Consider the following 14290-nt stretch of genomic DNA (forward strand, 5'->3'; position numbering starts at 1 on the left):
CCTCCGGAGGGGACTGACTGAGATCTCCTCCAGAGGGGACTGACTGAGTCCTCAATGAGAGGGAGCTGACCGAGACCTCCTGCAAAGGGGACTGACCGAGACCCCCTCCAGAGGAGACTGACCGAGACCTCCTCCAGAGGGGACTGACTGAGATCTCCTCCAGAGGGGACTGACTGTGTCCTCAATGAGAGGGGACTGACCGAGGCCTCCTCCAGAGCGGATTGAACGAGGCCTCCTCCACAGGTTTTAGTAAAGGGGGCCCACCTATGTTCTGGCTGTTTATGACCTGGGGTTTATTTTCCTCTCTGGGACCTGGTATTGTTACAACGGGTTAACAAGTTGCTGTTTGATTGTGGCCCTTGTGTTTTGAAGAGGTTAAAGACTGGGGTTAAAGTACCCAGGCCTGCAATGTGACAAAAATATGTTAACTCGGTGCGTGATGAACAGGGGCTGAGAGTAAATTTAAATTGGAAACGTGACCCCGTGGATGGACATTTCAAAATAATGCTTGTGCTTCAGAGTGATGAGACAACTTTGAGGGGACATGGGGGTCATTTGAGTGGTTTTGATAGATTAAATAGGGAGCAACTATTTCCAGGTCAGGAGGAAGGCTAACTAAAGGATCCAGGTTAAAAATAATTGGCAAAAGAACCAGAGCAGAGATGAGGAGGATTTTTTTTTCTGCAGCGAGTTGCAGATTGTACTTGTATCCTTGTAAAGACACAGCTTGCAGAGCTACGGGGAGAGAGAGGGACTAATTGGATCACACTTTCAAAGAGCCAGCACAGGCAGGATGGGCCGAATGGCCTGTATGATTTGATGATTTATAGCAGATTGATGGGGTCCATTTTGCTGCAGGGTGATGTTGACCGTTTTGCGGCAGGTTCATGGCGGCCATTTCCCTTTGCCCATGGGGCTCCATTTTTAGAGTCCCAGCTGCGCTCTTTTGCTGACACTCAGTCTCACCATCTTGTGTAAATTGTATATCCAGCCTCCCGTGAAAGACCACCCGCTTCATTAGACCGACAGGTCGCATCCAGAGTGTCGTTTGGAGAAAGTGAGATGTACTTCAGAGGAACCCTGATTTAATAATTTGATACAATGAAACCAGTTTTTTGAAAGTAGCGATGAAACCAGGTGCGAGCTGAAGAAAGCGGTGGATTTTTATTAACAAAACACAGGGAAAACAACAATAACTTGCATTTATAGAGCGGATTTAAAGTATTGAAACGTCACAAGACAATTATCAGAAAAAAATGATTCTGAGCCATATAAAGAGATTTTAGGACAGATTAACTAAAGCTTCGTGAAAGATATAGGTTTTTAGAAGCGTTTAAAGGAGGAGGAGAGAGAGGTAGATCTGCGAAGAGATTCTGGAGGGAATTCCAGAATTTAGGACCCTGGCAGCTGAAATCATGGCGCCAATATGGAGCGATGAAAATCGAGGATGTGCAAAAGGTCAGAGGAGTGGAGAGATCTCGGAGGCTTGTAGGGACATTTGTTACAGAGTCCGACTGCACATTGGGAGAGACACTCACTGTACGCAGGGACACTTGTTGCAGAGTGCGACACGTCACTGGGAGAGACACTCACTGTACAAATGGACACTTGTTGCAGAGTTCGACTCCTCACTGGGAGAGACACCCAGGAATATTGAGTGCAATTGTCAGTGTCCCACTTCAGCCCAGACTGAGCCCCACCGTGGGTCCTTCCTATCTGTGCATTTCCCCAGTGTCCCACTGAGGAACATTCAGCCCCAGATATCCTGCAGAAGCAGTGCTGTGGGGCCGGGCGGCTGAGTCTCCTGACCCTATGGCTGGGCCTCTGACCTCACAATGGGAGATGACGCGAGCTGAACTCCAGCTGCAAACCCTTAAATGGCTGATAGGATTTAAACCCAGAGCATGGCCGCTTAAAGGGGAGGGGCAGAAAACTCGCCCAAAATGGCCACATAATGAGAGCAGCGATGGTCATCAATTGAAATGTTCAGATTTCCACTCTCAGTCCACGTCTGGATCCCCGTAGTGACTCGAGGTTTCTCTCTCCATGTGAACTGAAATGATTTCTCCACAGCTTGAAACAGATTAAAGATTAAAAAGGAAATAATCAGATTGCACAACAGTGTAAATCACATGCAGACTGGGGTTAATATTTCAATAATTACAGACAAATATTACCCATAAAATTGACTGAATCCCATCTACGCATTATTTTTTGCATTAAACATTAACAGAAACACTCACACGATACGCTCCAGACTTTTGCAGGTCAGTAAGAGGTGGCGGAGACAGATTTGTCTGTGAAGGACTTTGATCTCAGATCCAGAACCATCAGTGACCGGTTTGTACTGAGAGCAGAGGCGAGATCCTCGACACAAGAATCTGTGAGACCGACATCACCCAGGCTGGGGATCAGAGAGAGAAATAACATGAATCAAATTAAATACCTTGTATTTATTAATAACAAAATTACTGATTATAATAAATATCTAAAATTTCAGACATCCAGTTACTATAAACACAATCTCACACATTTTGGTAGTTACCTCAGTTGCTGTATTTTACAGTCCCGGTTACTCAGAGCCGCAGACAGTAGCTTCACTCCAGAATCTCCCAATTTATTATGGTTCAGGTCCAGCTTGGTCAATGACCGGTTTGTACTGAGAGCGGAGGCGAGATCCTCAGCACAAGAACCTGTGAGACCGATATTATCCAGCCTAGTGATCAGAGAGAGAAATAACATGAATCAGAGTAAATCCCCAACAAGTAATACAAACACTATTACTGACACTAATACTAATATACAGTGTCAGACATCCCGTTATTATATACACAATCTCACACAGTCTGGTACTTACCCCAGTTCCTGTATTTTACAGTCCTGGTTCCTCAGAGCCGCAGACAGTAGTTTCAGTCCTGAATCTCCAAATGTATTCTTGTTCAGGTTCAGAACCGTCAATGACCAGTTTGTACTGAGAGCGAAAGTGAGATGCTCGATACAATAATCTGTGAAACCGTTATTATCCAGCCAGAGATCAGAGAGAGAAAAAATAAGAGGAATCAGGGTTTATTAATAACCCTATTACTGCTACTAATACTAATGCACAGTGTCAGGCTTTCAGTTATTATAAACACAATCTCACACAGTCTGCTACTTACCCCAGTTCCTGTATTTTACAGTCCGGGTTCCTCAGAGCCACAGACAGTAGTTTCACTCCTGAATCTCCCAGTTTATTATTACTCAGTTTCAGGACCGTCAGTGACCGATTTGTACTGAGAGTGGAGGCGAGGTCCTCGGCACAAGAACCTGTGAGACCGACATCAACCAACCTGGGGATCAGAGAGAGAAATAACAGAAATCAGTGTAAATCCATATTGTTTATTAATAACACTATTACTGATCCTAATAATAATTTACAGTGTCAGACATCCAGTTATTATAAACACAATCTCACACTGTCTCTTGCTTACTCCAGTTCCTGTATTTTACAGTCCGGGTTCCTGAGAGCCACAGACAGTAGTTTCAGTCCTGAATCTCCCAGTTTACTAAAACTCAGTTTCAGAACCGTGACTGACCGGTTTGTACTGATAGCGGAGGCGAGATCCCCAGCACAAGAGGCTGTAAGACCGACACCCCATAGACTGGGGATCAGAGAGAGAAATAACAGGAATCAGAGTAAATACCTAATGTTTATTAATAACAATATTACTGATAGTAATAATATTGTACATTGTCAGACATCCAGTTATGATAAACACAATCTCAAACAGTCTGGTACTTACTCCAGTTGCTGTACTTTACATGCTGGGTTCCTCAGAGCCGCAGACAGCAGCTTCACTCCAGAATCTCCCAGTTTATTTTCCTTCAGTCTAAACACACAGCGGGAGAAGCAAACTGCATGAAACCCTGGATCGGATATATTTTCTCTCTCGGATATTAGAACAATCACTGAGATTTCTTCAGGAAATTAATAACCCGGTTTTCCTGTTATTGACAATGAATCTCACTCTGTCCAACTGCACATATATTCAGGGACTGTCAGTAAATGTATTTATTGGGCAGAAATTCGGCTCTCCACGGGTGAGTACGCAAGGGGTACTCACCTGTAGGCCCAATGGAAGTGCCGGTTCCCTGCATGCAATGCGCATGCGCGGGATACCGGCACTTCCGTTCCTCTGAACGAAGGGGTTCAGAGGTCGAACGTGTGCGCGGGGGAGGCTGCGGTGCGCCTCGAACTTAATTTTTTTTTTACAGGTTTTCCCGGTAGGGTAAGCCTGCAGAAGTTAGACATGTAAAAAGCAGGCGTAAGGCCTGCTTGTTATAAGGTAAGTGGTAAATTAATTAAAATTAAAACATTTTTTCCACAGGTTTATTATTTTTAAATACTTTAAAGCAAGGTAAGTTTATTTTTAGCCCCATTAGAAAATAAAATTACTTTTATCAAAAAATTAAATTATTGTTTAAAATAGTTATTTCATGTCATTTATAGTTGATTTTAAAAATGTGGTTTAAAAAAATGTATTTGAAGATTTAGTGCTATTTTGGGGCCGTAGTATTTATAAGTCTTGACAGCACTTCCTGTCAGATTTATGAATGGAGAATTCCCTGCTCCGAATGGCTCCCCATGGCCCACGTGATCCCAGGGGATGCATCAAACTAACTGCGCTCCTGGAATACACAAGCACTGCACGCCGGCAGCTGGACCAAGCCCTGGAACGGAATTCCACGGCGGCCCAGAGCTCAACGGCCGGCGCGCAAGGTAAGTGCAGATCGGGGGCTTGCACCTGCAGGAAGCCCGCGACCCGAATTTCTGGGCCATTAAATAAAGTACTGTCTGTGTGAAGCCTTTAAATGTCCCTCAGTCCGGTTTCATTCCCTCATGATCAGAATTAGCCTCCTTTGACCGGCCCCGTCATGCTTGGGGAAATTTGTTTCATTTCTGCTGCTCCTTAAATTCCAGTGTTTATGGGAAAGGGCCAATGTTCCCGGAATTAATTGATAAAGCAGTGATTCCATATACTTTATAGTCTGTGCATTATATTACTCTATATAATAACTCGGGGTGAGTTATATTGTGAAACGGCGCTAATTGCTGCCTTATAATCGGCACCCAGGATTTTATGTAACAAGCAAAATTTATTCTGTCCCGTTACAAGTTTTAAATGTCCCTGAGCCCCTAGTTTATAGGGGAGGGGAGACTCTTACTTTATTCCCCATTACACTGACTCTACATTTATTTACAGTGTAACTGGCCCGACAGTTCTGGGGAATTTCGGAAGTTCCCCCTCCGAGTGGGGCCGAATACCAAGGGGGCGGATTATGGGGAATTCCCAGGTTTACTGCCCCTGGTTTATCCCACTGGCCGGTGTGTGTCTGTACTCCGGGCCTACTACCACACAACACATAAGATTGGAACCTTTTTCCTGGCAGATTTAATATCCTGAATGTCATTCTTTTCTTAATATTCAGGATGTGAATAATTGTAAACATTAACAGCTGAAAGAATTCTCGTTTCCCAAATACTCCCAATCCAGGAAAACTCCCCGATGACAAGACACCTCCTAGACTCTATTGGATTAAATATGTAATTGTTAGTTGTTTAAACTTGGGTTTCTGTCCTGTTTCTGGTTAAAATGATGGATGTGGAAAATATTATAATTCATTTGATCTTTACTGCTGGCTTCTATTTTGTATTTGCATTCAGGCGTCCAACATTTTCAAATAAGGCTTATTGTAATTAAATTATCAGACTCTCAGTGACCTGTAATTGCTGATCGGATAAAGACTGTAAAATCCCGACTTGTTCACAAGGATCCATTTTTGATTTAACAGTACGTTGGGAATTACTAACCGATCCTGTTATTAATAGGCATATTTGTGTTGAACCTGCTTCTCTCAGGTTTAACTGAACTGCTCGTTTCCCTTCAATACGGAGCAACAACATAATCCGTGACTGTTCTACAATCCACCCAACAGTTAGAGACAAATTAACAGTTACCTCAACACCCGGCATTTGTGCAGTATGGGTCCCAATCGCTGGAGTCCTGAACACTGAATGGAGCAGTTCTCCAGATCAAGGTGTATTATTGTATCACAGAGTCCAATAACATGTGACAGGACCGCACAGTCAATCGGGGTCAATGTCAAGCCACTAAATGTAAGTGTTCCCACAGATCCCACTGTGATCCGAGCCAGTCCTGTATTCTGAGATTCAAACAGGTAGTGCAATGTGTTCAGGAGCTTCATTTTACCAGCTTCACTCTCCGTGTTCCCAATCTGGCCTTCAATCTTCTCCTTCACCCAATCAATCACTCGGCATGTGGTTTGATGAAGAAATGGACCCAAAAACTCCTCCAGTGTTGAGCTGCCTGTGGGGAGGAGAGACCAGCAACAAAACGGAGAAATATCTCAAATCGCCCATCTTCCTTGCTGTGGGCTTCAGTGAGCAGTTTCCGGATGTCCCCGGGATCTGGAGTCAGGAATTGTGCGAGTGTGGCTACAAACTCTTGGATGGTGAGGTGTGGGAATGTGTACACCACGCTCTGGACAGAAACATCTCTCTCCAAAAGTTCCATCATGAACCCAGACAGGAACTGGGAAGGTTGCAGATTGTATTTGATCAAATCTCCATTTCTAAACACAATCTTCTTCTCAGAGACTCCTGTGAAGGCCATCTCACCCATCTTCAGTAACACATCACGGGGGCTTTCAATCTCTCGGCCGTGGATTTTCAGAATGTTGTAAATATAGTAGGAATATAGTTGGGTGATGGTCTTGGGAACTCGCTGCTGTTTCCTGCCTCCTTGTGTAAAGAAGGGACCCAGTGAGAGCCCGAGGATCCAGCAATAGGAAGGGTTGTAGCACATGGTGTACAGGATCTTGTTCTCTTCCAGGTGTTTGAAAACAACTGCTGCCACCGTCTGATCTTCAAAAAACCTGTTGAAATATTCCTTCCGCTCTTCACCAACAAATCCCAGGATTTCAGCCCAGAAACTGATCTCAGCTTTTTCCAATAAATGTAATGCAGTGGGGCGGCTGGTCACTAGCACTGAACATCCTGGGAGCAGCTTGTGCTGTATTAAACTGTACACAATGTCAGACACTTCACACCAGTCTTCGGGATCTGTGCACATGTGCTGAAGTTCTGTATTTCTCCGATTGTCAGCAAAATCGATCCTGTCCTTGAATTCATCCAGACCATCGAATATGGAGAGCAAACCCTCTGGGCTCTTCCAGACCTCTCCCAGAATATTCCCAAAGTAAGGATACAGATCCAGGATCAGATTCCTCAGGTTTATTCTACAGTTAATAGAGTTCAAATCCCGGAATTTAAAGCTGAAAACAAATTGAAAATGTGGGTATATTTTCCCAGTGGCCCAGTCATGAACAATCTTTTGTAACATTGTTGTTTTTCCAATCCCCGGGACTCCGCTCACTGCTCCTGAACTCCCAGATTTGGATTTTCTCTGGGAAAAACTGCTGTGGAACAATTGATCAGTTCGGATTTTTTCCAGCTCTCTCCGGAGATGTTCCTCCCTCCACTCTTCATGGTCTCGGCCTCTTGCCAGCAGTTCCGGTTCTACAAGTGTCCGATCTCGAACAGTAGAAATGACCGTTAGCTCAGCGTATCGATCAACCAGCCGGAAAATCTTAACCTTCTCCTTTATTAGGATAGTCTTCACTCTCAGTGTTTCAGTTTGTACCCGGAGTGTTTCCTTGTGTTTCTGTTGAACAGCTTCAATTAAAACAGCCGTAAATTTGTTCCTAATGTTAATTGATTTGACATAAAAGGAACTGCTCAATCCGATTCCACTATTCAGTAAACTGTTGCGAAATTTAATTCAGAGCTTCAATAGAGGTTTGTTTTGAAATTAAAACTCAGCTAATGGAAACTGCGCTTGAAAATGAACAATGGCGGATAAAAGTTTCAAATCCTCATTTAATTCTATATATTTACTGAACATGGAGATTCCTATGAAGGTGATATTTTTCGTCTGATGGTTAAACTATCCGTCCTGCCCTGTACTCTAGACATCTAATTACAAATACACCTACATGCATCTTTGGTTGAGAAGCTGAGCATGCTGTTAAAAAGCGTAAGGATCTTTGGTTTTATTAAAAGAATAGGGTAAAAAAGCCACAGTGTTATGTTAGACCTTTGTAAAACACTGGTTCGGCCTCAGCTGGAGTAGTGTGTTCAATTCTGAACATCATATTCAAGGCAAGATATCAGGGAGCTGAACAGTTTTATTAGAATGGAACCTGGGATGATGGAGTTCAGTTATGTGGAGAGTCTCGAAACACTGGAGCTGCTCTCCTTACAGCAAAGAAGGTTAAGAGGAGAATTGATAGGTGTTCGAAATAATGACGTTTTTTGATAGAGTAAATAAGGAGAAACTGTTTCCACTGGCAGAAGGGTCGGTACCCAATGGACACAGATTGAAAGTGATTGGTAAAAGAACCAGAGGCGTCAATTTTTAATGCAGTGAGTTATGATGATCTGGAATGCACTGCATGAAAGGGTGGTGGTAACGGGTTCAATAGTAACACTCAAAAGGGAATTATATACCTACTTTAAGGGGAAAATACAGGGCTATGTGGAAAGAGTAGGGGACTGGGTCTAATTGGAGAGCTCTTCAAAGAGCTGGCAGAGGCACGATGGACCAAATGTCCTCCTTCTCTGCTGTATCATACTATGATACTACTATAAAAAAGTATACTATTATTGTATCAGACCGTGGGCAAGTTATCTGGGTTATTGTGTTCACTGGGAGAGGGGCAGACTGTTATTGGAGAGGAGTTTCACCGTTATTGTATTGGAGCGTGGGCAGGGTATCTTGGATATTCTATGAAGTTCTAGTCAGCTGACCACAGAAAGAGTTTTTTTGCAACATTGAAGTTACTGAGGAGAATTAGAAATATGGTTATATATGCCAGGAATTAAGACAGAGGAAAGGGCGTGAGAGTTGGACATGTATTGTTTGGGGGATGAGATATAGGATGTTGACATATTGATCCAAACATTGAACAGAATACATTAAACTAATGAAGGAAAGAGACTCACAGTCTACAAGTATTTAATAACGGATCAACTGAAGTTCTGAAGTGAGGATTGAGAAGGGAAATCAGGGTGAGATTTTTCATCAAATGTAACAGAGAGGGGTTTATTTACCAGGGAAGGACACGGAAGGGGCCGTGTCAGTGGGGTCCAGAGATTATTGAACGAGTTCGGGTGGAGACACTGAGAGGAGCTGTAGGTGGGTTGCATAAAAATGTAAAGAATAGGAGCAGGAGTAGGCTATTCAGCCCCTCGAGCCAGCTCCGCCGTTTAATAAGATCATGGCTGATATGATCTTGGCATCAACTCCACTTTCCTGCCTGTTTCCCAAAATCCTTGACTCTCCTGTAGCTCATATAACTGTTTATCTCAGCCTTGAATATATTCACTGACTCAGCCTCCACAGCTCTCTGGGGTAGAGAATTCCAAAGAATCATGACCCTCTGAGAGAAGAAATTCCTTTTCATGTCCGTCTTAAATGGGCGTACCCTTATCCTGAAACTATGTCCCCTAGCTATGGATTCTCACACGAGAGGAAACATCCACTCAGCATCTACCCTGTCAAGCCCCCCTCAGAATCTTATATTTTACTATAAGATCACCACTCATTCTTCTAAACTCCAATGAGTGTAGGCCCAACCTGCTCAACCTTTTCTCATATGACAACCGTTTCATCTCAGGAATCAACATAGTGAACGTTCGCTGAACAGCCGCCAATGCAAGTGTATCCCTCATTAAATAAGGTGACCAAAACTGTGCGCAGCACTCCAGATGTTGTCTCACCAATGCCCTGTACAGATGGAGCAAGACTACCCTAGTTTTATACTCCATCCCCCTAGCAATAAAGGCCAACATTCCATTTGCCTTCCTAATTACTTGCTGTATCTGCATGCTAATCTTTTGTGTCTCATGTACGAGGACACCCAAATCATTCTGTACCGCATCATCCTGTAGTCTCTTTCCATTTAAATAATATATTGCTTTTCTATTCTTCCTACCAAAGTGGATAACCTCACATTTTCCACATTATACTCCATCTGCCAGATTCTTGCCCACTCATTAACCTATCTATATATCTTTGCTGACTCTTTGTGTCCTCCTCACAACTTGCTTTCCCACCTATATTTGTATAGTCAGCAAATTTGGCTACACAACACTCGGCCACTTTATCCAAGTAATTAATATAGATTGTAAATAGTTAAAGCTGATTTCTGTGGCACCCCACTAGTTACAGTTTGCCAACCTGAAAATGACCCATTTATCCCGACTCTCGGTTTTCTGTTAGTTATCCCATATTCTATCCATGCTTATGTATTACCCCCAACAGAGTGAGCACTTATCTTGTGCAGTAATCTTTTATGTGCCTTTTTGAATTCCAAATACAATCATCTACTGTTTCCACTTGAACCACTCTGCTCGTTACATCCTCCAAGAACTCATAAATTTGTGAAACATGATATCGCTTTCATAAAACCATGTTGACGCTGCTTGATTATATTATGATTTTCTAAATGTCGTGCTACTATTCGCTTTATAATGGATTCCAACATTTTCCCAATGATAGATGTTAAGCTAACCGGCCTAAAATTTCCTGGCTTCAGTCTCCCTCCTTTCCTGAATAGGGGCGTTACATTTGCGGTTTCCCAATCCACTGGGAACTTCCCAGAATCAAATTAATTTTGGAATATCACAACCAACGCATCAACTTTCACTGCAGCCACCTCTTTTAGGACCCTAAGATGCAGGCCATCAGGTCCACGGGGCTTGACAGCCTTTAGTCCAAATAGTTTGTCTCACACATTTTCTCTTGTTATAGTAATTGTTTTGAATTTCCTCCCTCCCTTTTGCCCCTTGATTATGTACTATTATTGGGATGCTTTTAGTATCTTCTACAGTGAAGACCGATACAAATTTTTGGTTCAAAGTCTCTATCATTTCCTTGCTTCTCATTATTAATTCCCCAGTCTCATCCTCTGAGGGGCTAACGTTTACTTTATCTAGTCTCTTCCTTTTTATATACTTGTAGAAGCTCTTACTGTCTCTTTGGACATTTCTTGCTAGTTTACTCTCATAATCAATATTCTCCCTCATTATAATTTTTTTGTCATCCTTTGCTGGTGTCTATAAAATTCCCATCATCTGGCCAAGCACTAATCTTTGCAACATTGTACACCTTTTCTTTCAATTTGTTACCATCCTTAACTTCCTCAGTTTGCCACGGATGGTCCTTCTGTCTCGTAGATTCTTTCTTTCTTAATGGAATATATATTTGTTGAGAGTTATGAAATATCTCTTTAAATGTCTGCCACTGCCTATCTACCGTTTTACCATTTAATCTATTTTCCAAGTCCACTTTAGTCAACTTTTTCTTCATTCCATTATGTAAGTTTAAGACACTAGTTTCAGACTCAAGTTTCTGACCCTCAAAGTGAATGTGAAATTCTATCATGTTATGATCTCTTTTCCCCAGAGGATCCTTTACTATGAGATCATTAATTAAGCCTGTGTCATTATACTTTACCAGATCCAAGACAGCCTGTTCCCTGGTCGGTTCCACGACGTACTGTTCTAAGAAAGCATCCCAAATACAATCTATGACCTTGTCCTCAAGACTACCATTGACAATTTGATTTGTCCCATCGATATGAAGATTGAAATCGCCCATGATTATTGTAGTACCTTTCTTACAAGCCCCCATTATTTATTGATTTATACTCTGTCCTACAGTGTAGCTACTGTTAGGGTGCCTATAGAGTACTCCCACCAGTGACTGTTTTCCCTTTCTATTCGTTATTTCCACCCTATTTGATTCTACATCTTGATCTTCCGAGCCAAGATAATTTCTCACCATTGTACTGATCTCATCCTTTATTAACAGAGCGGCCCCATTTCCTTTTCCTTTCTGCCTATCCTTCCTTCTGTGTGCCCTCGACTCACAGGAAAATGACAGAACCTTCAGCTAGTTATGTTAGGTTATCTGTGCTCCGCCAGCTCTATCCTATAAACTGTCAGAAAAGTGGTGGGGAGATATGGAAATAGATATTGGAGGACCCCAAACAATAGGTCCAATGTAGCACAGAATATAAATCAGGAAATTGGAGGTGCATGTATCAATGGTAATACAGTAATCATGGGTGAATTTATTCTACATACGGACTAGGGTAAACCAAATTTGCAGTAACAGTGTGGAGCACGAGTTCATGGAATGTATACAAGATAGTTTTCTTGATCAGTATGTTGAGTAATCAACTTGGGAACCGGCTATTTTAGATCGATTATTGTGCAATGAGAAGGGGTTAAGTAATAACATTGTAGTAAAGGGGTCTTTAGGGAAGAGTGACCATAATATGGTTTTAATTTCATATTGAGTTTGAAAGTGATTTAGTTAATTCCGGAACTAGGGTCTTAATCTAAACAAAGCAAACTGCGTAGTTATGAGAGGCGAGTTGGCACAAGCAGATTGGGCAACTACTTTAAAAGCTATGATGGTAGACAAGCAATGCTGAGCATTTAAAGAATTAAAACATAATTTACAGAAAAATATAAGTTCTGCCTGTATCTCTTGCCAAAAATATTAAATATGTGTGTGCCCTAGTCCCTGTACCATCAACTAGTGGGAACAGCCTATCTCGGGCTAGCCTATCCAAACCCGTCATAATCCTGTACTCCTCTATCAAATCACCCATCAGCATCGTTTGCTCTGATGGAAACAAATCCAGCTTCTCCAACTTGTCCTTGTAGTTGAGATCCACCATCCCCGGAACCATTCTGGTAAAATCTCCTCAGCACCCTCGAAAGGACCTTCACATCCTTCTTATAGGGTGGTGACCAGAACTGGACGCAATACTCTAGTTGTGGCCTAACCGGCGCTTTATAAAGATTCAGCATAACTTCTCTACTTTTGTACTCAGCATCTCTATTTATGAAGCCCACGATTCCATAAGCTTTGTTAACCTCAATATATCTCAATATCTCAATCTCATTATATCCTGCCACCTTCAGGGACATTTGCACGTTAACTCCCAGGACCCGCTGTCCCTGCACACTCTTTCAAACTGTGCCATTAAGTGTGAATTGCCTCTCCCTGTTCCTTCTGACACAATGCATCACCTCACACTTCTCTGTATTAAATTCCATCTGCCACTTGTCATAGAGTCATAGAGTTATACAGCAGAGTAAGAGGCCCTTCGCCCCATCGTGTCCGAGCCAGCAATCAAGCCCTGTCTATTCTAATCCCATTGTCCAGCGCTTGGTCCTTAGCCTTGTATGCTATGGCGCTTCAAGTGCTTATCTAAATGCTACTTGATTGTTGTGAGGGTTCCTGCGTCTACCACCCTTTCAGACAGTGAGTTCCAGAATCCAACCACACACTTGTTGAAAAAGTTTTTCCTCAAATCCCCTCAAAAGCGCCTGCCCCATACCCTGAAACTATGCCCCCTGGTTATTGACCCCTGTACTAAGGGGAGAAGTTCCTTTCTATCTAACCTATCTATGCCCCTCATAATTTTGTACAACTCAATCAGGTCCCCCTTCAGCCTGCTCTGCTTTAAGGAAACAACCCCAGCCTGTTCAGTCTCTCTTCATAACTGAAGTGCTCCAACCCAGGTAACATCCTAGTGAATCTCCTCTGCTCCCTCTCCAATGCAATCACATCCCTAAAAGTAGTTTGGTGACCAGAACTGCACACAGTATTCCAGCTGTGGCCTAAATAGCGTTTTGTACAGTTCCCTCATAACCTCCGTGCTCCTATATACTATGCCTCGGCTAATGAAGGCAAGTATCCCATATGCCTTTTTAACCATCTTATCTAACTGTCCTGCTGCCTTCATGGATCTATGTACATGCACACCAACGTCCCTATGAGCCTGTCCTTCCTAGGGTCCTACCATTCATTGTGTATTCCCTGGCCTTGTTAGCCCTCCCAAAATGCATCACCTCACACTTTTCAGGGTTAAATTCCATTTGCCACCATTCTGCCCATCTAAACATCCCGTCTATATCGTCCTGTAGCCTGAGACTTCCCTCCTCGCTATTTAACACTCCACCAATTTTCGTGTCATCTGCGAACTTACTGATCATACCTCCTACATTCATATCTAAATCATAAATGTACACTACAAACAGCAAAGGACCCAGCCTTCGACCATCACCCTCTGCCTCCTGCCACTAAGCCAATTTTGGATCCAATGTACCAAATTGCCCTGGATCCCATGTGCTCTTAACTTCCTGACG

General features: G+C 42.8%; 1 pseudogene; it reads right to left on the bottom strand.

Annotated features, from left to right (window-relative positions):
- Window positions 1-1986: 1986 nt before the first annotated feature.
- LOC147093055 (NACHT, LRR and PYD domains-containing protein 3-like) overlaps window positions 1987-14290 on the bottom strand; it is a 28054-nt pseudogene continuing 15750 nt past the window's right edge.

Source organism: Somniosus microcephalus, unplaced genomic scaffold, assembly GCF_052327205.1.
Source record: "Somniosus microcephalus isolate GS21.2 unplaced genomic scaffold, FLI_Smic_1.0 unresolved_chr2, whole genome shotgun sequence".
NCBI lineage: Eukaryota > Metazoa > Chordata > Chondrichthyes > Squaliformes > Somniosidae > Somniosus > Somniosus microcephalus.